Genomic DNA, 21796 nt, shown 5'->3' with positions numbered 1-21796 from the left:
TCACCCTTAGTGGTTGGTTCATGGCAAAGTAAGCTTTGTCTAGCATGCACCTGAAAACTCTTCCAGCCTCTGCCCATTATCCAGTTCCAAAGTCCCTTCCATTGTATTTATTAGAATAACATCTGCACTTTCAGTTCATCCCAGATGCTATTACAAAAATACCATAGACCTGGTGGCTTAAACAACAATTATTTATTTCTCACAGTTTTGGAGGCTGGGAAGTCCAAGATCCGGACTCTGTCTAGTGAGAACACTTTTCTTAGTTCATAGACAGCCATTGTTCTCGCTATAACCTCAGGTGGTACAAAGGGTGAGGGAGCTCTCTCAGTTCTCTTCTATAAGGAAACTGACCCATTCATGTACTAATGAAGGGCTCTACCTTCATGCACCAATCATCTCTGAAAACCTTATGTTCAAAATCATCATATTAGGGATTAGGTTTCAATATATGAATTTTGAAGAGACATACATTCAGCCTACATCAGTAATTTTAAGTAAGTTAAGCTCCCTAAATATCAGTTTTCTTATTATTTACCAGTGGTAAATTTGCAACCGTCTCATGGAATAGTTTTAATATTATAAAATATATATAAAACATGACATCACACAATATCATGGCCTATATTATATATGATGTAACATATAATATAACATACATAATATATAATATTGTAGCATATATAATAGAGTATAACATGTGTGATATTTTTACTGATAGACAGTCTGTTTGGAGTATGAGGGAAGTCTCCACAATCAGTCGAGATGGCAGTAGAGGGTGTTTCTTACACCGAGCATGCAGAAAACTAGAAACATCAATGAATAGTGACTGAGTGCACAGAGAGCTAGCAAGATAACTGGATTTAAGAAAAGCCCTCCACTCCTTATCAGATTGGGGGTGAGACCAGGAAGGCAGACACATGCACCATACAAGTCAAAATGGTGCAGGAAGAGGTGCTGGACCAAAGTGGCCAGTCAGTCTGGCCTGGGGAAAGAAGGGACTGGTTGGGAGGTGGACCCACCTGAAGCACATGAAAGTTTGGGAAATTGATTGGTCATTATGAAAGAGCACCTAGCCTATCCCATACCCAAGCTAATATAAACCAGGGGAACAAAGAAGCAGCTCTCTCAGGCTCTCTCTGTCTCATGGCTCATGGACTAATGACCTGCACTGGCATGGCGCACTGGCCTATTCTGTCCATGGGCCACGTGGCCTTAGCAGCCATGTGACCCATGGCCTCCAGGAGTGAGTGTTTCTCACTATGTTGCCCATTTGCCAAGGCATTTGCTGGTGTGTTCACATACTCTTTTTCAGGAGCACATGACTTTGCTGCCCTCACAGTTGCATAGCACATGGCCACATGGGCTCCATACATAGTCTCCAAAAAGGAGACTGAAATGAACAGCAGACAGGAACAAGCTAAGTGCCCGTAGAAGTGCCAGCTGCCTACAGATTTCAAATGACTGTGCTTTAAAATGGAACAGGAGCTCTGGACACGGACTCTTGTATTGGTTTTGTGGAGGAGATGAGCTTTGAGACAGGATTCTACCATTCTCCCAGATGACACAGGGCCTGAATAAAATCTCTTTCCTTTTACATCAGCATCTGCCTCCTGAGTTTGGCTTTTGTGGCAACAGGCAGCTAAACCTCCACTTTATTGTTTGTAGGTAGGGATCCAGATCCTCATGATCTTACCCAAAGGAAACACACAGCCCCGTGGTGGCCATGGTTCTGAGCTGAGTTTTCCCTTCATGTCAGATTTCCCATGCCCCTGATGTTTTCTCCCCTGGTATATAGCTACTCATGCAGTAGATCCTCCCTTAGAGAAGAACCTGGGGGATGGAGAAAAATGCTGTCTGATTTTTATACAAGGTTGGGAGACAATGGGACAGGTCCCAATAGGTCAGCTCATAAAAGAAAGCAGTTAACCCTCTGCCAGAGTGTTAAAAGGAGCCCTTGCTCACACTCAGGGAAACTCTGTGAGCCCCAACCCCTGAAATTTGCTTTCAAGTATACTTTTGCTTTGCTTGCTGAATAAACTTTCCCTTGCAAGTCTGAGGCTTGGCTCTGAACTTTTTTTCCTAGGCAGACACAAATACTGAGGGCTACTTTTCAGTTTTTACGGTTTTATTGATGGATAATTTATTGGTTATTTAATCATTTTTATTATTAATATTTGCCACTTTGGATTTGAGATTCATGAAAATTCTTGGTTACACTTGGAAGAAAACAGAGAGTCTTAGTCCTTTCTCTTGGTTTTATAGCATGACCCCTGAAGGGGCTTTACTCAGTCTTGACTACCAATATTAGCAGCATATAGAGGCCTATTATTTCATCCACCAATCCTTTTGTTTATGCTTGCAGTTAAAAAAAAATGTTCTCTTCCATACCTCTAGTACTATCTGAGATACACCTGATTGTATTAGAAAGGGGACAATTTATCGGAGATGTCCATTTGCATTTTTTCTACCTAGTAGCATTTGGAATGCGTATGACTTAGAGTGACTGGACAAGCCTCAGTTGATCACCTTACCTGAAAAGTCCTTGTAGAGCTGAATGCGAGGTACTGTAAATACATTAAAGTTGAGATTGCTGATCTGAATAATAAGAGAAGGAGGAAGAGAAGGACAGGAGAGGAAGCAGAAATGATAAAGTCATAAGAGAGGGGAAAAGAGAAAAAGAGAGAAGCAAAGAGGAACAGAACAGAAGTTCTTGTACATTTTTTGTTCCAGGTTGTGAAATACAGCCTCATAGGGGATTTGTGGATGTGCAAATTTATTAAAAGTAATTTGAGGCTTGAGGTGAGCTGGGTTAGTTACTTTATGGCTCATCAAACCCTTCCTTCCCAAACTCTCCCTGACCCCAAGGATCTCAGCATTATGGTTTATCTGGAAGCTAAAACCTACTGTTGCAATTTTCAAGGCACATTTCTGCAACAACATGGCATAAAATAGGTGGTGTCATGCAAGAAACGTCCAAACTTATAAGAATTTTTATGAGTTTATTTGAACCAAACTGACAAAATTTTCCAGGAAGCAAAAATTCAAAGGATTGAAAAATGCTCTGAAAAAATGGCAGTTTCACCAATTATTTTATGCATAAGAATAAAAGATGAAGACAAGGGGTAAGGGGGTTACATGAAATGCCTGGGTAACAGATAAGGGAGGCTAGAGAAAACAAAGCAGGAAATCTCTGTGACTGGATACAAAGTAAAAGAAACAGACACATACTCTTTTTACTAGGCGGTATAGGACAGTTAACAGTTAACAATTATGATGACTATAACTATGAGGAGCTCTGTCCTGCTCTGGTGGCAGATTGTGCCCTGAGGGGTCTAGGACGTGACCCCGGCCATAACTTGCTTTTAACTGGAGGGTTTAATTTCAGACCATTCTCTGTGGTTACTTGAGGTTTCTGAGTTTGTAAGGCCTGCCATGCAAGCCTCCTCTGAACTTGACAGGTTTAGTATGTGGCCGCTTTTTCGTCCACAGTGGGTATATTATATAGGATGAAATGTGCCTTTTTAAATGATTCCATAGTGTGTCTTGACATCATCAATATATAATATCAAGATAATTTCAGTAATGCCTTAGAAAAAATAGTAACCCTCTCAAATGGGAATATAACATGGAGTCAATGCAAGCAGAAGGCATTTTAAGATGGCCTCTAGAGTTACATGGGCTGCTTGCCTGATTTACCCATGATAAAGGATCAAAATCTTGACTTTAAATAGTAGGCCTGCTCTATCCAGTTCACTTGCAATTCTTTGGTTTAGGGCTTTTGAACAGACCATTTTCTTGACTTTATGATAATTCACAACCTGTTTATTTCTATGGAAAATATTCAGCAAATGCTAAGGTCTCTACAGTGAAGTAGCTCTAATATAAATTTCTAGTTCTTCTTCCTTGTTAAACATGTGCTTTGGTTCTATTTTTTTAATCATTTTATATCCATGTCCCACACATTCTTATGCTGCCTGAGAACAAGCTATTATATTGTTTCATGGCTCTTATGCAATATGTCTACCATTCCATAAATTCGCTTTCAGGACTGACTTTGTCGATTGATTTATCCAGATATTTGTTTACTGCAATAAAACTGTAAAATAGCCACTGTTCTTTACTTAGCAGCTTTGGATGACCTTTTTTGTCAACTTCTAGATGCTCTGATGTATGCCTTGGTTATACATACTGTGATGCTGAGGGGAGAGCAATGCTGGAGGAAAAACCCTTTCCAACAAGATGGTCAGTTCCTGATTAGGGTCTCAATTGTGTATGTATTGTGTTCCAGACAGAAACATTTTATGAAGCTCTGCTTTGATTGTAGTGTAGCAGCACAGGGTGGGGTGAGGTGTTAAGTTTGTGTTTAATTACTTCAAACAAATGTCATGTGGTCCTTTAGAGCACTGACAAAGAAAGAATTCTTCCATCTTGTGCATTATTAATTTTTTATCCTTAAGTTGATCACAGTCTCAGACACAGTAAAAAAAAGCTCAGTAAACCCCCGTGCATTTCAGTTGAACTGTTTAGTTAACAAAACACAGGTAACCTATGCACCTTTTCAATCTCTTTATTCCTACGTTAAAAATAAGCAACAATAAAAAAAAAAAAAACAATTAACTGGGAATAATAACATTCCAAGATTTGACAAAGTTTCTTGTGCATGACTCAAAAACCTCTGTAATAAACAGTGTGCCACAAGGTGATATATCATTTTTGCAGTGGAAGTGTATCACATCCAAGATGAAAGTATTGCAAAGTGGCTAGAATATGTAGTGATAGAAAAATCTTAGGTAAGGTTGTAGGGACAACCAGGAAAGGCCATCGTTACAGCTTCTGATATTTAATTTGTTCATATACATTGTCTATCAGCCAATGAAACTTTAGATTGAGATATTCAGATGTGAAAAGTTCTTTTTTTTAAGATTTTATTTATTTATTTTTTAGAGAAGGAAGGGAGGGAGAAAGAGAGAGAGAGAGAAACATCAATGTGCGGTTGCTGGGGACCATGGCCTGCAACCCAGGCATGTGCCCTGACTAGGAATTGAACCTGCGACACTTTGGTTCGCAGCCTGTGCTCAATCCACTGAGCCACACCAGCCAGGGCTAAGATGTGAAAAGTTCTTATAGCACTGAAACCTAGTTTCATGTGCATAATAAGCAATAACACACAATGATATTATTTGTAAATTTATAGTTTCCCTCCAATATTACTACTTCTGAGATTTCACCTTTCCCTTAATTGAACATTTCCTCCTTTGCACCAGCATTTCTTTTAATCCATGTTTATTAGTTAATTATAGTGTGTTGTAATTATGTTTAACATGCTTTTCAGCTCTTTTAATCTATGAGCTTTTGGAAGTAAGGAGCCATAATTTATCTTTTTATCCCTAAAAATTAGCATAATATCTTCTCAGTACATATTAGTTAAGAAGAAATGATATCTTTCCTTAGTAGAATCAAAAATTATAATGACATGATTCCAAAATTGAATGATCTCACTGTAAGTAAGTGCACACAGTATTGTTCCCCAGTTTAATAACAAGAGCATATTCAGAATACACTGTGGTTCATGCACATGGAATTTTGGAATGCCTTTTTTTAACATTATTTTCTGATGGCTTTCACACTTACAGCTCCTGAGCAAAGAAACATCCATTCTGTAGACCATTACAGGTCTGTCTCCTGGAATAGCCACAAACAGTTTACATGGGGTGTGTGCCTGTCTGCAGTGCAGGCAAGCACCCGAGTGTGTTCAGAGAGAAGCAGCATAGATATGAGGCATTGCTAATCTCAGTGTCATAGATTGAATTTCATTTGTCTCGTTTGTTACTTCTTATAACTTTATTTTCTTCTTTTTCCCCGTTAAGAAAATATTCTGATAGATTGAACACTGATCAGAATCCTAGAGATTACTCTAAAATGTATTTAAAAGTTTTACAATATTATAATTTAAACAATGTAATATGGCTTTAAGAGGAAACAAAATGTATATGAATTTAGAGTATAATAAAAGAGCTTTCATAAGCAAATAGATAAATAAAGGATTGTTTAATAAATTAATTTTTTAAAATATTTTATTTATTTATTTTTAGAGAGGGAAGGGAGGGAAAAAGAGAGAGAGAGAGAGACATCAATGTGCGGTTGCTGAGGGCTGTGGCCTGCAACCCCGGTATGTGGCCTGACTGGGAATCAAACCTGCGACACTTTGGTTCGCAGCCCGCACTCAATCCACTGAGCTACGCCAGCCAGGGCTCAATAAATTAATTTTAAAGTATGGGTTATTTATGGAATACTCAATTAACATTCAGATTCTATGTCATATCATTTACATAACATATTCCAAGCATATTAAAGAAATTAAGAATGCATTAAGAACTAGCATATTGGGAGAACAATTATTTTTGAAGTAGAGAAGTTACTTTGTAATCTTTGAAGCAAAGGAAGAAATCACTGCTTGTATTGATAATGTGACCACATAAAAACTTCTAATCTTTCACAATAAAGACATTATGAATATCCCTGGTCGGTGTGGTTCAGTTGGTTGAGGGTTTGATCCCAGTCAGGGTGCTTGTGGGAGGCAACCAATTGGTTTCTCTCTCTTCTCTCTCTCTCTGTCTCTCCCTCGCCCCACCCCCAGCTTCTATCTCTAAAACAATGGAAAAATGTCTTTGGATGATTTAAAAACATGAATAAAATGGAAAGGTAAATAACAACCTTGGCAAATTACTCAAAAAAAGCTATTATAGAAAAATTGTCAATCATCATTATATAAAAAAGAGCATACTGACTATGTAGTCTTGGGTAAATCTGCTCACCTCATCTCTCGTCACTTGCTTCTGTCTCAGTTTTATAATACATAAAATAGAGCTAATGAGAGTATTTATTTATAAGCATGCTATTGGAGTATATTAGATAATTCATGTAAAGTTTTTAACTGGTGCCTGGCATAGAGTAAATATCCTGTAAAATGTAAACTGTTGTTTTTTATTAAGTGAAAATACTGAGGAAAAACAAAGGACACAAAATTTTATCCAAGAAAATACGAAAATGGTTAAATGCAGTATGAAACTGTGATTTCAAGATACTACCCTATCACATTACCAAAAAGTCAAAAATGAAGGCTGCCTCTATCCTCAACACATGCCGGGTGAGTTCTAACTCAGTGTGTCCATTGCTATGTCTGAGTACTTATATATGTTGGGAGTTCTCCAGGTAATTCTGTGAGATTAGAACCACTAGTTATAGAGCAGGGGCGTCAAACTCATTTTCACCAGGGGCCACATCAGCCTCATGGTTGCTTTCAAAGGGCTGAAATAATTTTAGAACTGTATAAGTGTAACTGCTCCTTAACTGTTAAGGAGTTGAAATTACATTCAGCCCTTTGAAAGCAACTGTGAGGCTCACATGCCCCTGATGAAAATGAGTTTGACACCCCTGTATAGAGTCACCAAACACTGAAGAGAGGTTGCTACTTAAAAGAAAATAGACCCATTTTAAGTATAATGCTGAATGCTACACTGTCAAGCTAAAGAAAGGTGGGCTGGAAGATTTGAGATCACAGAGCATTTAACCTGATGATTTTCCTTCACAGGAGAGGCCAGCAGCAAGGACCTTTGCCCCAGACTCAGTGGTATCAGCAAGAGCAAATAAGTTGTGAAAACATGAATATATTACAGAGACAGTTTGTTCCTCGGGTTTTCCTGATCTAAAGGTATGACTGCATATGCTACGGGGACAGAAAGGCTGTGAGGGCATAGGTGACAGAGATCGGCAAGCAGGGTTGGTGGAGGAGATTATGCTTCATCCATAGGACTCTCTTCCCCTAGGCGTCAACAAGAGCTCCCACTTCAACTAAATTTTGTTGAGGGTCCTCTGACTAGGCCTTGTTCTTGGCCCCATCTTTGGCCTATGGACCCTAATTTTCACAAGGAATCCCACCAAGCCAGTTCAGAGGCACTCCCCTGACCCTCAATATCCAATCAGGTTCCTCTTTCCCCTCACCTGACACTTAAACAAGTTTTCCATCCACTTCTTCATCCTGCCCATTGGCACTTATAAGTAGGGGTTTGCCTGTCTTATATCTGGAGTTGAGTTCAGTTTCTCTTTTCTATTGCAGTAATCTTGACTCTTTTAGCAATAGTCTTGAATGAAGTCTTCCTTTCCTGCGTAAACTCTGCCTGGTGCGACTTTTCTGTGATAATATCCAGGTCACTACTTCCTATCACAAAGCTTTTCCATGTACTGTCAAGTTGGAAAGAAGCTTTGTACACAGGGTTTTTCAGTGAGACTCAAACAGCTTTACTCTTCCTGAGAGTCTAAAAGAAGCAAGCTGGCTGCTGCCTAATGTGGTCTTCTCTGCCAATAGAGAGTGAAAGTATATTTAAATGTCGACTTAGCTGATGTTTGGTGTCCAAGAGCTATGTGCTGAAGTTCTGCATGGCTGAGCATTTAGCTCCCAGGTATGGTAACAGATGGGCTTTTCTCAAGTAGCTGCTTGTGGCTGGGAACAATCTGAATGCTGACTCTTTCTGATATACTTGGTATCTCCACATCTGATTCCTTATTCTGGGACCATCCTGTCACTCATCGCATTTCCTTTATTTCCTCCCAATTCTCTCCAAATCCAGGATGTCTCTCTACTACAGCGTGAGAATCTTTTCTCTCTTTCTGTATGTTCTCTCACAGCAATTGCCTATGTGCATGAATGTTGCCCATTTCACCGAGGCCTTAGAATTTTAAGTTCAAAAGTGATAGTGCTTTATTTTTTGTTTTGTCTCATCAGTTTTGCTGTATCATGACACCGCTGAACATGAATACTTACCTAATTTACTGAGTTCAATGAGCCAAAGAAATAAAGAAAAACTTTTCTCACGTAAGTTTCAAAAATGCCATTCTACCTTCCGCATAAGTAAAAAAAGTAAAAACAGAAATATTACCTACCTCAATAAATTACACACCTTTTACAATTCATCTTGTCTATTTGCTCTGAAAATTCCAATGGCTTCTCAGATACTCAAAAACATTTGACCTTCACCTGTTTCTAGCTTCATTTATTTTTAAGTGCCAGAATCCATCTGGATTTAATCCCAGTTCCTCTCCACTCTGGGAATCTCCACAAATCTCTTCATCATGTTACTCATTCCAATGATACATCCAGATTAAGGGCAGACAAATAAACATCAAATTTAGCCCTGCCAGCCCCATCCATCACGATTATCTCCACTTGAAGATGAAGATCATGCATGTAAATTTCTCAGCAGAGAGTCTCCCTCTGACAAAATGTGATATCATATTAAAAAGTAAAACAATAGATAAATTCAAGTCTAGTGAGACTTGCCATATAAAGCATAAGTTATCTCTATATTTACTATGGTTTCAGCTCTACAAGTTATATATATTATATATATTATGAGTGATATGTATTATATATAATATAAGCTACATATATACAATATACAGGTTACATATATACTCATAGTCATTTTGAATTCAATGACTACACAATATACATGCTCACTTAACAGTGTCTACTGCTCCCAATGACTAGTAAAATAAAGTTGTCATTGTTCACCCATGTGCATTCCAGTCCATTCTCCGTGGCTGCCAGGTTACAATGATGTCATGCAAACTGTTCTCACTATATTAACAATGGCTGGACTTTTCCCAGACAGTCTCTGTATACTCTGTCTATAGGAGACCAACCTCAGAATGAAAGACACGCACAAACTAAGAGTAAAAGTGTGGGGAAAAGATATTAAATGCAAATGGAAATGAAAAAAAAAGCTGGGTAGTAGTACTCATATTTGATAAAGCAGACTTGAAATAAAGCCTATAATAAAAAACAAAGGACGCTACATAATGATAAAAGGAGCAATCCAGAGTATGTAACCCTTGCAAACATCTATGCATCCAATATAGGAGGACATACGTGTATAAAGCAAATACTGATGAGCATAAAGGGAGACATAGACAGTAACACAGTCATGGTGGGGTGCTTTAATACCACATTTATATTAATGTATAGATCTCCCCAACAGAAAGATCTTTCAAACAGAAAATCATGCATGTAAATTTACATGCATGAAAATCATGCTTGTAAATCATGCAAGGAGACAGCAGCCTTAAATGGCACACCAGATCAAATGGATTTAACTGATATCTTCAGAGCATTTTACTGCAAAGCCACAGAATATACATTCATTTCAAGTACACATGAAAGATTTCCTAGGATATACCACATGTTAGGACAAAAAAAACAAGTCTCAAATTTAAGAAGACTGAAATTATATCAAGTATCTTCTCTGAACATAATGGTATGAAACTAGAAATTAATCTAAAACACTAGAAAACACATAAAGAAATGGAGGCTAAATAATCTTACTAAACAGTTAATGGATTGAAATGAGATAAAAGAAGAAATTAAAAGATACCTTGAAACAATTGAAAATGAAAACACAACACAAAATCTATGGGACCTGGTGAGAGCAGACCTAAAAGAGGGTCATCATAGCATTATAGGGCTAGCTCAAGAAACAAGAACAAACTCAAATAAACAATGTAACTTTATAGTTAAAAGAACTAGAAAAGGTACAAAAAACAAAGCCCAAAGTAGAAGACAAGAAATAATAAAGATTAGAATATACAAACAAAATCATCCAAATTGGAAAGAAAGACGTAAAACTGTCATTTGAGGATGGCATTATACAAAAAGCTACTAGACCTGATAAATGACTTCAATAATGTAGTAAAATGCAAAATAAATTATCCAAAAATCAGTTGCATTTTTATACACCAATAATGAACCAGAAAGGGAAACTAAGGAAACAATCCTATTTGCAAAATGCATTAAAAAAACCCTTAGTTTTTACATTTCATTTTTACAGTGTTTATACTGTTTTCATGCATTACAGTATTATCTCTAACAGTGATTTTAAAAGTTTCACCTTGAAAGTGTGTTATGGTTTTGTACTACTATGCGTGCATGTGTGTGTGTGTATACTTTCTTTCAGTTTATCCATCATTAATTACACTTCCCATTACAAAAAAGTTCAGGTAGTGTTAGAATCAGTTTAATAACAATTCTCTTTTAATTTTCAGACTTCCCTCAGACCACTCTTGAAGAAGCCAGTTAAATGCTTGCTTAAAGCAGGGTCAGACTTTCACTCACAGAATGACACTGAACCTTGCCCTCATTTAAATTGGTTTCTGCATGATATTTGTAATGGAATTAGAATGGACGATTAGAAAAATTTGCCAGTGAGTAAGCTAATTCTATGTTCACTACAGAAAGCTGTTTCTGATTTGGGATTTACACATGAGGGTGATTGAATTTGCCCTATCTTCCTCATGGAGTTGTTGTGGGGGTGAAGTCAATAAAATGGGGGTTGCTATGCAAATTGAAAAGTGCTATAAAAATCAAACATGTTATTGTGAATGAATCTTGATTTCCAGATATTTGGCTATGCCAGCTGTGTTTAATTTATATATTGTTAATATCCTAGACATGTTTTTCTGGAATCTAATCCATATCATTACAACGTTCTTGGCATCTTAATTCCTTTAGATACTTAAAAGTGTTTAGGCTCTGGCTGCTGTGGTTCAGTGGATTGAGCATGGCCTGCAGACCAAGGGGACACTGGTTTGATTCCCAGTCTAGGGCACTTAGTTGGGTTGTGGGCCAGGTTCCCAGTAGGGGGTGTGAGAGAGGCAACCACACATTGATGTTTCTTTTATTTGTTCTTATTTCTTTTATTGTTGTTCAGGTACTGTTGTCTCCATTTTCCCACCACCACTTTTCCCCACTCCACCTATCCCCATCTCCCATCTTCAATTCTTCCCTTTCCCTCTCCTTCTCCCTCTCTTCTCCTCTCTAAAAATAAATAAATAAAATCTTAAACATTTTTTAAAAAATTAAAATACAAATATTATTTTCAAAAGTCTACCTCTCTGAGATTTAAAGGAATGATTTAAAATAGATAAAAGTTTTTTGATCCATTCATTTGCTGATGGGCACTTAGGTTGCTTCCAGCACTTGGCTATTGTAAATTGTGCTGCTATGAACATAAGGGTGCATATGTTCTTTTGGATTTGTGTTGCAGGGCTCTTAGGATATAATCCCAACAGCAGAATTGCTGAGTCAAAAGGCAGTTCCACTTTTAGTTTTCTGAGGAAATTCCATACTGTTTTCCATGGTGGCTGCACCAGTCTGTATTTTCACTAAGTGCACTAGGGTTCCCTTTTCTTCACATCCTCTCCAACACTTGTTTGTTGATTTGTTTAAGATGGCCATTCTGACGGGAGTGAGGTGGTATCTCATTGTGGTTTTAATTTGCATCTCTCTGATGGCTAATGATGCTGAACATCTTTTCATGTGTCTCTGGGCCCTCTGGAAAGCATTATGCTAAGTAAAATAAGCCAGGCGGTAAGGGACAAATACCATATTATCTCACCTTTAACTGTTGATTTAACTTTGTTGATTTGTACATAATCAACAACAAAAAAAAAGCAAACAAAATATAACCATAGTAATTGAAATTAAGAACAATCTAACGATAGCCAGAGGGGAGGGGGCAGCAGGGAGAAGCGTTTTCAGGAACTACTATAAAGGACACATTGACAAAATCAAGGGGGAGGGTAGAAGCAAAGGAGGGAGGTGGGTTTGGCTGGGTTGGGGGGAAGGGTGGGGAAAAATACAGACAACTGTAATTGAATAATAAAATAATTTTAATTAAAAAGTAAAATAAAATATATAAAATAATTTTGAGCCATTTCTGATTAGAAAGTACCCTAAACATTATTTATTGATGGGCCAGTGTTCCCTGGAAGGCACACTACTATGGTTTTCTTAAGTTATGTACTTAGTTTAGAAATCTACTGCAATTTTACCAGCTACCTTAATAAGGTAATAGAAAATTTATTTGTCAGATTTATAAATTTTAGAAACCTAATAGGAACAAAAATCAAGATTTAAAATTTTCTTTACATCCTGAAAAAAGGACATTAGCTTAAAAAAATACCTGTAGCAAAGATACATGTAAGTTTCTAGCAACCAAAAATCAGATGAATGAGATTATGCAGCATCTATTCATATATACTTTAAATAATTTTATTCTTATTAACTTTAAGCTCAATTAGACTACATTAATACATATTCAGCATACAGCACAGGAAAGGAAAATACCACTCTACTATGTGTGAGTATGTGTATTTTAAATGATGTAGTTAAAAACAATGATAGGGATATACTAAACAACAGGATATCCACATAGTGGTGTACTTTGTAGTTATATTTTTAAAAATAAGAAATATTTCTATAATTATGCCATGTCTTATAATATTTGAGTTATATTATTAAATTAAAAAAATAAAGGTTGAGGAAATGTTATATGGTGTACTGGTATAGTGTCATTATTTGACAAAAAGGGAGATATAAATATAAATATGTATATGCTTAAGCAAAACATGCATTAATAAACCACAAAATTTTAAAGATTTATATTTATAAGAGAGGTGACTCAATATAGGAGGCAGATATAAAACTGAAATTTCTTGTAATATGCATTACCTTAGAGATTTGCTTTTAGGAAATTCTAAATATTGATATAACCATAAAACAAAATTATATTTTAAAAAGAAATATCAGAAAATTAAAAATAAAAGGAAACAAATGCATTTTGTATCTGGGTGGTAATGGACACAAAGGATCCATTCCAACTGGTTTAAAGAGAACATGGTAATTTCACTGCATATCCCCAGTGGATTATAACATCAAGACAGAAAGAATTTAAAAAAATGAAACTGTTTTTAGTAATTACTATGTTGATACTGGGTCACTGATGGAATCATTATGTGAGACTTTTCCTTTAATATTAGATAAAACAACTGAATAATTATAGGATACACTGATTATATCTTTTATGTTGAAGAACCTCTCACTGATGTTAATAGCAATAATAACTACTACAGAAGCAACACATAATATATTATTAAATCCACAAGTTAATAATAAAATATATTACAGGTTCGAACTGGTTCCCATTTGGAAATGTTAGGAGATGTTAATAAAAATACCTTATTCTGAGACTTCCAGCCAAGATGGTGGTATAGGTAGATATACTTTGCCTCCTTGCACAACCAAAAGAAGGACGGCAACAAATTAAAAACAAAAAATAACCAGAACTGCCAGAAAATCAAATTGTATGGAAATCTGACAACCAAGGAGTTAAAGAAGAAACATTCATCCAGACCGGTAGAAGGGATGAAGAAGGTCAGCCAGGGTGGAGAGGACAATGAGACGGCTGGAGGATTGGGGCAGGCAAGCTAATGGCTAGAGATAAGGCAGTCCTACATTTGTATACAGATAAACTGGAAAGAACAACTTGGGAATGAGACAGACTGCACAACCCAGGGTTCCAGTGTGAGGAAATAAAGCCTCAAACTTCTGACTGAAAAAACCTGTGGGGGTTGAGGAAGCAGGAGAAACTCCCAGACTCACAGGAGAGTTCATTGGAGAGACCCACAGGGTTCTAGAACATACACAAACCCACCCACCCAGGAGTCGGCCACAGAAGGGCTCATTTTGCTTGTGGGTAGCAGAGGAAATGACTGAAAGATGGCTGAGAGCTGAGCAAATGGCACTGTTCCCTCTCAGGCCCCTCCTCCACATACAGTGCCACAATGAAGCAGCCACAACATGGGTTGCCCCACCTGGTGAATACATAAGGCTCTGCCTCTTATTACATAACAGGCATGCTGAAACAAAAAAAAATATATGGCCCAAATGAAAGAACAGATCAAAGCTCCAGAAAAATTAAACTTAGCAACGAAGAGATAGCTGGTCTATCAGATGCAGAGTTCAAAACACTGGTAATCAGGATTCTCACAGAATTGGTTGAGTATGGTTGCAAAATAGAGGGAAAAATGAAGGCTATGCAAAGTGAAATACAGGAAAATGTACAGGGAACCAATAGTGATGGGAAGGAAACTAGGACTCACGTCAATGATTTGGAGCAGAAGGGAGAAATAAACATTCAACCAGAACAGAATGAAGAAATAAGAATTAAAAAAAAAATGAGGAGAGGCTTAGGAACTTTCAGGACAACTTTAAGCATTCCAACATCTGAGTCATAGGGGTGCCAGAAGGAGAAGAAGAAGAGCAAGTAATGGAAAACTTATATGAAGAAATAATAAAAGAGAAGTTCCCCAATCTGGCAAAGGAAATAGACTTCCAGAAAGTCCAGGAAGCTCAGAGAGTCCCAAAGAAGTTGGACCCAAGGAAGCACACATGAAGGCACATCATCATTACATTAACCAAGATTCAAGAGAAGGAAAGAATCTTAAAAGCAGCAAAAGAAAAGGAGGCAGTTACCTACAAAGGAGTTCCCATAAGACTGTCAGTTGATTTCTCAAAAGAAACCTTGTATATAAGAAGGGGCTGGAAAGAAGTATTGGAAGTCATGAAAGGCAAGGACCTACATACAAGATTACTCTATCCAGAAAAGCTATCATTTAGAATGGAAGGGCAGATAAAGTGCTTCCCAGATAAGGTCAAGTTAAAGGATTTCATCATCACTAACCTTTTATTATATGAAATGTTATAGGGACTTATTGAAATGGTAAAGGGAAAAAAGATGTTCAAAACTATGAACAGTAAAATGACAAATGACTTACAACTATCAACAACCAAATCTAAAAAAAGAAAAAAACAACTAAGCAACTAGAACAGGAGCAGAATCACAGAAATAGAGATCTTAAGAAGGGTTATCAGCAAGGAGGGGGAGGGGGAAATAGAGGAAAAGGTACAGGGAATAAGAAGCATAAATTGTAGGTACAAAATAGAGAGGGAGAGGTTAGGTATAGTATGAGAAATGGAGAAGCCAAAGAACTTATATGTATGACCCATGGACATGAACTAAGGTGGGGGAATGCTGGTGTGAGTGGTGGTACAGGGCAGAGGGGAATAAGGGGTAGAAAAAATGAAACAACTGTAATAGCATAATCAATGTAATATTTAAAAAATAAAAAACTTTATTTTGAAAACATCTAACTTTAGGAAAATTTTAATTTTAATCTGCCTTTCTATATGTATTCTGCCACTGGAGAAGAAAAACTTCTTTATAGAAATATCTCAGCTAGTAAGTTAAGGATTAATGTTTGACTTAGAAGATCACCATTTCTCAATTCTTATTAAATGAATGAATCTAGTCATTGAGAATGAACAGCATTTAACATTACAAAAATAGAGACAACCAGACAATATGTGTCTCCTCATGGAAGAACACTGCGTTACTTATAAAGTATTGGCAAAAAAATTGAACTCATATTAGATCAAGGTTGTAGATGTAATTTATGGGAAACAGATGTCAGAGGAACAAGTTGGACTACATGGCATGGAACTACATAACACAAATGACCCAGTGTCTAGTTCCTTCAACAAAAACACTTGTAGTGTAATATATACATGTAATGTATTTGTTTCACATATTTGAAACTTTAATTTTAATAATATATTCTTAAATATATAAATATACATGCTTTAACAAATACAGAAGTTAGATATTCTAAAGGATAATTAGATATATGATATTAAGGTGTTATAATTTAATGAAAAGATTATTGGATATTTAGTGATATTAAAATACATATTCAAATTAAAACCACAAGGCGATACCACCTCACACCTGTCAAAAGGGCTGTCATCAATAAATCCTGAAACAGCTAGTGTTGGTGAGGATGTGGAGAAAGGGGAACACTTTTAACACTGTTGGTGGGAATGTAGACTGGTGCAGCCATTGTGAAAAGCAGTATGGAGTTATTTCAAAAATTTGAAAACAGAACTGCCTTATAATCCAGCAATTCTACTCCTGGGAATTTTTGATGAAACCTAAAAAACTAATTCTAAATAATATATGCACCCCTTTGTTCATTGCAGCATTATTAACAATAGCCAAGATTTGGAAGCAGCTCAAGTGTGCATCAGTAGATAAGTGGATAAAATAGCTGTGGTACATTTACACAACAGAATGTTACTTGGCCATATAAAAGAAGAAAATTTTACCTTTTGCAACAGCATGGATGGATCTGGAGAATATTATGCTAAGTAAAATAAACCAGTCAGAAAAAGAAAAATACCATATGAGTTTACTCATATGTGGAATCTAATGAACAAATGAAACTATCAAGCAACGTAGAGACAGACTCATAGGTACAAAACAGGCTGATAGCTCTGGGGGGCTTGCAGAGTAAAGGGATCAAGCAAAAAAGAAAAAGACTCATGGACACATACAACAGTGTGGTGATTGGGGGCAGTGGGTGAAGGTGGATGAGGGTATAGGTGATAAAGGGTAATGGAAATCAAATATAATAAGTTATTAAAATAATACATATAGAAATATTTGTGGATGAAGTAATTTCATGTCTAGAGTTATTCAAAATAGCATGGATGGGAGCATATATGAGACAACATTGTTGTGATTGGATACTATGTGTACACAGATTCACTTATTATTTTGCTTAATTTTGTATGTTTGAAACATACAACACTTTGTACTTTATACATTTTCTTCATGCAGATTCAACACATTTATTTTAATTTTATTCCTAGGTATTTTAATTAGATAGTACTATCATAAAGACTTTTATTTTATTTTCAATGTTCATAAATAGTAAGGATTACATTTTTATTAATAATCTTATATCAATACACTTTCTAAAACTTCTCAACACTTATAATAATGTTCTAATTAGCATTCTGGATTTTTTTCCAGGTAAACAAACATGTTATCTACAACTTATATTTTGTCTTATTTTCAAATGTATGCTTCTATATCTTTCTCCCACCTGATTGTTTTATTTGAATTCTCTTGAGCAATGGTAAAAAATAGTTTTGACAAAGATCATTATTGTGTTATTATTAACTTTGATGAGAATGCTTCTATTTATTTCCTCACTTCCCCACCATTAAACATGGTGCTAGGATTTTGGTATGTGTTTTTCCACATTGGATTTTTAATTTATTGTGAGTTTTTTTTACAATAAATATATTTATTTAGATTTGGTCAGTACAGGGAATATATACTGGAATCACAGAGCAATATGCAATAACAGGCCACGGCAGGTCATAAAAACTGGGTAACTATATACACGAGTTTCTTAAACACTCAGTCACCTATGGAGAAATGCACAGATGAATGGTGGAAAAAACTGCATCTAACACTCAAACTACCATAGGACTCCACCAACAAGTTCAGTTTATAGTGATAAAACTATTGTCCTGGGCAATCTTGGCAGTCATAATCCCACATCTACTCTAACAAGACTGAATGGTGCATAAGTACAGGAACAGTGTGAGGAAGAATGCCCTTGCACAGCAGAGGTTCTAGATGGTCACTGATGTATAAAGACATCTTCATGTTATACTTTAAGGAAAGATTTTCATTTACAAATTCACATTAACTCTTAAAAAATAACCTGACCCTACACAAAATGTCCTTTTAGCAACAAAGTAATTGACTGCTACAATTTCCAAAGTGGCAGAGATATTGAAGCAAAGTAGAAAAAAAAAAAAAAGGAAAACCCAAACAAAACATATCCACAAAAAAGGTAAATTCTGGCAAAAGTATGTATTAATTTGTTAATTTTCTGGATAGTTTGCTCTCTTAAATTAAATGCCACTGTATAAAATTAGCTGGAAAAATATCACAGAACTGAATTCTGTACATTTACACTTGAGTCCAAGCCATTCTGAACATGGCAGGAACCTGAGTGCTGTTACCCTTCCCAGTCACTGTTTTCTTCTCTTGAGAGTCATGATTAGAGACTGTGCCATTTGAGTGTGAGAGAGTGTTCACTGCCCCTGGGGGAGTCTACACTTTCACACCCAACACTGAGTTGGTTTATGTAACTATTGCCTCTGCCAGTTCTCTCTGAACTGGTGGAGGCCTTATTACCCTTCCCTGAAGAAGAAAAAACTGTCTTCATTTGTATCTCCCTCCTTATGAAATCCAGGCCCAGGAGTCCTCTGTCAGGAGAAACTGCCGTTACTTGGTCCTTTGGCCAGTGGACTGCAGTCTTTAGATGGGGCTCTGCCTCCACTACCGGCTGGAAAGATGTGGTCCTGCCAGTACTTGGGGCTGGAGCTTGATCTGCTGCTGTTGGCACTGAGCCAATCATTGGCCTATGTCTTTCAGTTGTTGCTGGAAAACTAGAATTGTACTATGCATATCCTCTTCTTCTCTGTCAATTTGAATGATGAAGTCAATCATTCCATCCTGACTACTTTTAAGTTCTTTACTATATTTATTCTGTAAAGCCAATTTTTCTTTATGTTACACAATATATCCCTAGGACAGCTGCTTTCCAAGCTCTTGGTCCTTCTGGATAAGCATTCTACACTTTTGGATTTTTTTCTTTTCTTTCTTTTTTTCTTTTCTTTTCTTTTCCTTTCTTTTCTTTTCTTTTCTTTTTTTCCACCTCACAAAATGTCTCAGGACAGCCCACAGTTCTAACACGTCCTTTCCCCCAGTCATCTGGCAGACACCTGTGAAACTGTCCCACTTAATTTCTACTTCAATATGCTAGGACAAAGCATCAAATAGTAACAAGTGTCAAATCTCCTTGTGTTTTATGACACCAGATAGGAAAACAGAGGCATTGGCTTTTCCTTCCCTTTGAAGAGCATAGCGAAACTTTTTCCAAAATCAATCTCATACTAGAGTAGGAATCATCCAAAATGGAATGTGATTCTTAGGCTTCTTTTTGTCTTAAAAATATTACAGTCAGTCAAATAGTAGACAGCCAGTAACAATATCATGAATAGTTAACTGTCATACAAAATATATTCAATACATACTTGTTGACAAAAATGCACAAATGGCACATGAAGGCTTATCTACCTTACATATTTTTCATGATAGCAAGAGATTTGTTGACTTGATTATCCATTATAAGGTCTGAGCATAGCACAGTGCTTAGTATATGAAGTGCTTCTATCCCTAAGGTTTATAGCTCTATGAGCTCATGTCTTCCCTATCATATTACTTAAATTACTTTTTACAAAACTTTTGCATACTACTTAAGTCCCTCACCCATAATTTCCCTTCATAGGTAAAGACCTGCCATCCTAGTTGAGATGATCTACACTCAGAGCTTCTGGGCCAAACTCTTTGATCTTCCTTTTACTTCAGTTCTTACCATTGACAAAGCCTTTCTTGTTATTTTTTCTTTTCTTTTTTCTTCCCAAAAGATCAGTGTGTCATGTCATTATAATACATCCTTTATTCACAATTTAAACACTTATTTTTTATGGTCACAAAAAATTTCACCATCAATAATATTCTCTTCTCAGATGTCCAATCTCTTACACATCTTTAACTCATATTATTGTACTCTTAAATGTTCCTAGTTGTCTGCCTTCACAAATGTCAAACAATTTCTTCCCTTAATTCAAGGACTTTGCAAAGAAGTTGACTTTGAGACTGGATAGAGACAGTAAAGCGATGGTGCCTTATGTGGTCTCAGACACTGTTTTAGCTAGAACCTATGAGTAGCAAAAACATATTTTCCACTTGATAGAGCTTTCTATCATTCTTAAAGGCTATACAAGGAATTTACCTTGGATAGTTGCCTGATAACATGATGCTCATTTTCCTCAAGAACCTCATCTGCCTTCACTACTTCCAGTCCAACAACTAGGGCCATTGCTCAACATTTCTTGAGAGGGGACATTTAGTCCCTGATTTCCTACCAATAGATTTCTGTGGCCTGCCTAAAGTGTTCCAGCAGGAACTAGCAGAAAACATGGGAGAATAGAATTGACTGGGCTGGACAGGATGGGGGTGGATGCTAAAGCTGAACAAGGGAGAATTAACTGGCATGGAAGCATTCTCTTATCATTCAGAACCTAGCATCATAGCATAGACATTTGAAGCTTGTGTGATACACTCCTGATATGGGCTCCCTAAAGCTTGGAAATGACAATGGCCATAATAAATAATGTGGAGATCTGTACTACCTTTGCAAATATTTAGAAAGGAGTCAAAAGACTACAAGATATAAGCATGGCTACAAAGAGTTTTACACCAGTATAGAGAACTACCACTTGACTATACTGTTTGCAAGGGCCCAAAGGAAACATGTTTCATAAGGCTTTGAGTAATTCCTTGGTGAGGGAGCCCACTGGTATACTTGAGAACTTTGGCAGTAACTATTCTGTAGAAGCCAACGTTAACAGTGACAAGTGCCATCATGGAACTGAATATACTAGTGTCAATAAGAATGATAAACAAAGTAGGTATAATTATCATACCAGGCACCAATGTAACCGTGTGTCTTGGCTATAGTGACCTGTGTCTAATAGGCCATAGTATTTTTAGGGACAAGAGGAATGGACAGCAACTAGAGCTTACTTTAGCTTATAGAATAAGAAAAAAAACAACATGTGGTGAGCAAAGGTTTTTGTCTGCTGTTTGAGGAGAAAAGTTCCCATCACAAACTTTATAAATTTATATAAATAATATAATATAATAAATAAAATATAATAAATTATTATAATATAATATAGATTCTTCTTCTGTTACAGCCCATTCCATGAACAAATTACTTCTATAGCCAATTAAATCTCCCATTTGATCAGTGGCAACTTTGCCTCAGAACCCAAGCCTCTGAAGTCAGCCAATCAGCAGCAGGCCATGCTTCTTAAGATCAGATAATCAATAAGTCTGCTCCTATAGGTGTGCTTGGCTGGAAACCACACAATCCCTAAATGTGTTCTTGGCTGCATGTTAGCCAATCCTTGAAT

At 36.6% G+C, this 21796-nt stretch overlaps 1 pseudogene; it reads right to left on the bottom strand.

Annotated features, from left to right (window-relative positions):
* Window positions 1-18642: 18642 nt before the first annotated feature.
* LOC114488736 lies at window positions 18643-20697 on the bottom strand (annotated as a pseudogene).
* Window positions 20698-21796: the final 1099 nt, after the last annotated feature.

The sequence above is a fragment of the Phyllostomus discolor genome, chromosome 2 (genome assembly GCF_004126475.2).
Source record: "Phyllostomus discolor isolate MPI-MPIP mPhyDis1 chromosome 2, mPhyDis1.pri.v3, whole genome shotgun sequence".
NCBI classification, from domain to species: Eukaryota; Metazoa; Chordata; class Mammalia; order Chiroptera; family Phyllostomidae; genus Phyllostomus; species Phyllostomus discolor.
The sequence above is the reverse complement of the archived record's forward strand: the minus strand, read 5'-3'. Positions and strand labels throughout refer to the sequence as shown.